This window comes from Labrus bergylta, chromosome 7, assembly GCF_963930695.1.
Source record: "Labrus bergylta chromosome 7, fLabBer1.1, whole genome shotgun sequence".
NCBI lineage: Eukaryota > Metazoa > Chordata > Actinopteri > Labriformes > Labridae > Labrus > Labrus bergylta.
The window spans coordinates 30,710,945-30,715,944 of NC_089201.1; the positions used below are offsets into that span (position 1 = coordinate 30,710,945).

The window sequence follows — 5,000 nt, forward strand, 5'->3', positions numbered from 1 at the left end:
TAAAGGGGTGAAATAAGTGACCCAAATAACGTTTCCAAACTTTTTTTGAGGAGTTTACATCACTCTGCTCTGATATCCAGAATCCAAAAAATGGGACCTCACTCAGCTGTGTAGTGGTGACTGCTGGAACTGGTGTGGTGGTTTTTTGTTTTCCATTGTGAATCACACACACCCACACACACACCTTCACTGACAAACACAGTTTCCCTGAAGACTTGAATGGTTGAGGAGATTATTAGTGACCTCGTTTCTGCAGGTTTGGCTGAGACACTCAATTTAATTATTGTGGCAGATACAGCAGGATATTAGTTTTGGTGGTTTCTCTGTCTGTGTTTACATCCTGGCAGACACACACACACACACACACACACACACACACGCACACACACACACACATTAATGTATAAATAATAGATGAAGCGACAGTGGTGCCACCCAATGGTTTGTTGACATTTTTTGTCACTTCTTTGTTGTTGTTTTTAAGCCAGGGGAGACCATTGGACTACTGCAGATCTGGTCAAAGTTTTGAAAACAATACAGTCCTTGTCTGTACTTAATTCATTGTCTAATGACCTTTAACCCTTGTGCTTCCCAGAGACTGAGATTCAGTTTTCTGTTGCTAACTGAATCAAACATTAAACAGCTGACTTGTCATGCCAGCCTGATCTGCTGCTCTGATCCATCTCATACAGTCTGTGGTATGTTGTCCCAAATCACACACACACCATAGTGGACTATACAGTGAACTTCATTTACGGACACTACTCGCCCATTCAGTACTACAAAGTATTTTTATGCCCCGGGCCCGGAAACACGTGACCAGTCAGTCATTTTAGACACAATCGTTATTCATCTTCATTTTCATTGCAGATTATACATTTTACTCCCTAACTGTAGGTGTGAATGTGAGTGTGGCTTGTTGTCTGTCTCTGTATGTCAGCCCTGTGATTGGCTGGTGTACAGTCCAGGGTGTAACCCAATGACAGCTGGGATCGACCCCCTCCTGTGACCCCGAACGGGAAAAAGCAGTAAAGAAAACGGATTGATGAATGGATGGATATACTATTATTGTTTTCTTTTCTGTGAAGTTTCTGTCATTCTCCTTCAATCAATCAATCAATCAATCAAACTTTATTTATATAGCACCTTTCAGACAAATTAAATTGCAGTTCAAAGTGCTTAACAAGAGTGCAGAAAAGTTATTGACTAAAAAGTAATTTATAAAATCATTGAGAGACTAATGCACACCAATAAGAATTAAAGAAACAAGTATGAAAATGAAAAATACGACACATAAAAGCAACAAGATATTAAAATGAATACATAGGAGAAGAATATTTAAAATTGTAGTAGGATAAAAAAGACAATACAGAAATGTTAAGATGTGAATTTATATAAAGCACTTTATAAAAGCCAGACTGAATAAATGAGTTTTCAGACTGCGTTTAAAAATCTCAATATTCTGGGCTCCTCTCAGACCCTCAGGAAGGTTGACTGAAAGCAGCATCACCAAAGGTTTTTCTCCTGCTCTGTGGAACAACTAACTCTATTGACGAGCCACCACAGTTTAATACATCGTTCAGGTTGACACTTGGTCACAAATCCTCAGAGCATACTTAGCTTTGATCATTTTCATCTTGTGTTTAATATTAATGGAAAGTTTTCTGTCTCACAAAGTCTGCATCCAGCTGACAGGTTACTCTGACACCAATATAATAAGACAACACAGCTTCACCATCACAACATGAAATCCAACCGTCTGGTTCATTAATTGAATAACATCACTTGTCCTTCATCATTTCACATACAAATGCACGATTTAGAGGGAAACCAAGCACACTATAGTACAGAGAACAAATATATTTATTAGAAGGATTTTCCAGATGTTTGAACCTTTTATAGATCCGACCTTCACAACAGGGTCCTAAGACGCTGACTAGACTCTTCTCCTCTGTCGCCCCCCGGTGGTGGAATGAACTTCCAAACTCCATGTGATCTGCAGAGTCCCTCTGCACCTTTAAGAAAAAGCTAAAGACCCAGCTCTTTCATGAATACCTACTAACTTAATGATGATGGTCTCCATATTATTGATGATGATGATGGTAATGACGATGGTTTTTGTTTGATAACGACGACTTATAAGATGGTTTCTATACTGATTAGAGCTCTCAAGAACTGCCCTCAATGTTGTGCTTTGCCTCTGGTCACTTCCTGTCAGCACCTGTGTGTCCAATCAGACTCAAAGCTGATCGTTTGCTCTTACTGACATTGTTCCCTTTTTTCTAGATCCTTGCTTGTGTTGTTCTTTCTCTCTGATGTACGTCGCTTTGGATAAAAGAGTCTGATAAGTGAATTGTAGAATTGTAGTCAGAGCCATAAGAGTAATTATAAGACATTTTACTAAAATGGCCAGCAAGGAAGTTGCAGCGACAAATGATAATCATCACTTTCTTTCCTACTGCTCATGAGAGTGTCTGTTACTGTCGTTTAAGCCGTCAATTTTGGATGTTCAAAAGTGATAAATGCAGCTCGGAGAGAACCAGTAGGATCTGCTCAACCATGAGTTCTTTAGATTAGACTCGATAACTTTGCCAGTGCAGGTGATGAGTTAATTTGCGGACTGTATTTATTCTGCCCTCGCCCCATAGAGGGATTTTGAGCATTGCTTGACTTTGAATGTAATCCAGTCATGTTATCTACAGCTAAAACAGATGTTTGCTTCTTTCCGCTGTTGCTGATTGGTTACACAGTTGCAATAAATAATAACATCTACCATAACAAATTCTATGTTCCTCTTGACCTTGCATTCGTCCACTTGCTTCCTGTATTATTTTGAATAAACTACAGTGTCAAGTTAATTACGCTGACTAAAATAGTACATGACCTTGCCCACAGCTCACTGCCCTGCTTGTCCCCTACTTAGCGCCAGGATGTGATAACTGTGTATTTATCCCGTCTATTCTTGTGAATAATACTGAAAGCTAGAAAGAAACATGTTAGAATAAAAATAATAGAAAAGAATAGAATATAATATATGTGTATTGCCATTTGCAGAGGTACAGGACAGTTTGGTGGGTTTGTTTGCATCAAATTTGTGAGATCCAAGACAAAGAGGCTTTCATTTCCATAAGGAAGAAAGAGGCAGCTAGTCAGGCAGCTGTCACTTAAAATGTAAATGGAGGAATGTATTTAAGTGTTTGTTTGTTTGTTTGTTTTATTTGGATCCCTATCTATTCTATAAGCTATTCTTCCTGGGGTCCGCAGTTTATATTGTGACAATACATTTTACAAATTCATATTATATATTATTATTTTCACACTACACAAACACTCCACAACATTTCTTCAATAACTAAAAATAATAGACAATTGACATAAATGAACAAAAAACCCAAAGGAAACAGACAAACACAGAGTCTGATTTACAGCATCTAAGACATAACATGGTTATGGGGCGTACCATTGCTGTTGGCTCCATTGTAGGTGGTCTGGGAAATACACTGATAGGTAGAAAAGAAAAGAGGGTAGAGCACTTAAGGTAAACTTTTGTCAGAGTCTTAGAGTAAAGTAATAATATATAATGTGTAATGGTGCAGCTAGCACCTACTGGAATTATCATGGAAAAGCTTGGAACAAGATATTTTAGGAATGTGAGGCTGTGATAGCAAATAGCAACAGGGTGGATAGCATGGTATTTTTTTTTTTTACCTTTTAAGGTTTTTTGTTTATATTTTTTGTTGGTTGAGCAAAAAAAATAACTGCACGGCCTATTTTAAAGTTCTGATTCCCACAGTGTTGAGCCACCAGATACAGTGCTGACAGCAGTGACATTGTATCTGTGCATGTGCTGGTTCGTTAACAACAAAGTATGATAATATAATTGAATTGCAGCTGTATAGGAAAAGTTCTTAGCATCTTCCAGTACACAGTTCCAAAAAGGTACTTAGCCCACAGACAGACAATGTATTATAAAAAGTGAAGGTGCACAATTTAAACAAAGGAAGTTCATGTAAGTTGTGTAAAATAACTCAAATTAAAATCCTGAGTGAAAAAAGTAAAACAAAACAAACAAGGGTCCCATTCATGAAAGGACAAAGAAAAGTGCAGCAAAACAGCAACATGCTGCCTTAGAACTGAATAGGCTTTATAAAGGCGTGTGATAGGCATGTTGAGGTCATATACCTTATTCTCTCTGCTTTTGCTGATTGACCAAAGAAGATAAGCTGGAGGCTCTCTCATTACACTGACCTTTCATGACCCCCTTCTTTTACTTTTAGATAACAGCATATCCTCATCCCCTGGACCCATGTGACTTTGTGTATTCACGACCCTGTATGTGACAGTGTGATGTAAAGAGCATCCATACATTATATTTGTGGTGTCCTTTTTCTAAGAAGGAAAAACTGCAATGCAGCATTTCCTTTCCCACATTGCTGTAGAACTCAGAGCCCTGCTGAAACTAATGGGGCAAAGATGAGATGGAGTCTAATCAAGGAAAGTTTCAATGCCACGGCTCATTACTGAGACATATAGACTCCCCTGCTGGAGTGTGCTGTCGCTGTAAACTCTGTGTACGAAGAAAACACCACTCAATCACGTCCAACTCTGTTTGTGATATATCTAAATGCTGAATGCTTAATTCAGAAAACTGAATTTAAAATGTATTTTTTTTATCGTATTTACCTTTGTATCTTGTTTTTAAATGTTAAGCACCTTTCTTTAGTGTGGATTGTTACAAGATAAAGATAAAGATAAACTTTATTGATCCCCCATGTGGGAAACAGGAATATAATTATCAAAAATAACAAGAAGTTAAAAATCAAACATATCTACATCAGTTACATAAAGGGAGAAAAAAAATACAATAATATAATAATACTAGGTATGTACACTTCCACTTGTGGAAAGAGTTATTAAAAAACAGAGATCACAGATCGAGCGTGACAGGCCGGGCTGGTCTGGCAGTGGTGCAGGTTTTCCCTACAACATGGCTCAGATTG

General features: G+C 37.9%; 1 protein-coding gene across 2 annotated transcripts in view; it reads left to right on the forward strand.

Annotated features, from left to right (window-relative positions):
• The window catches only part of mapk8ip2 (mitogen-activated protein kinase 8 interacting protein 2), a 30,064-nt gene that overhangs the window by 7,166 nt on the left and 17,898 nt on the right, over positions 1–5,000 (forward strand). The window lies entirely within an intron of this gene.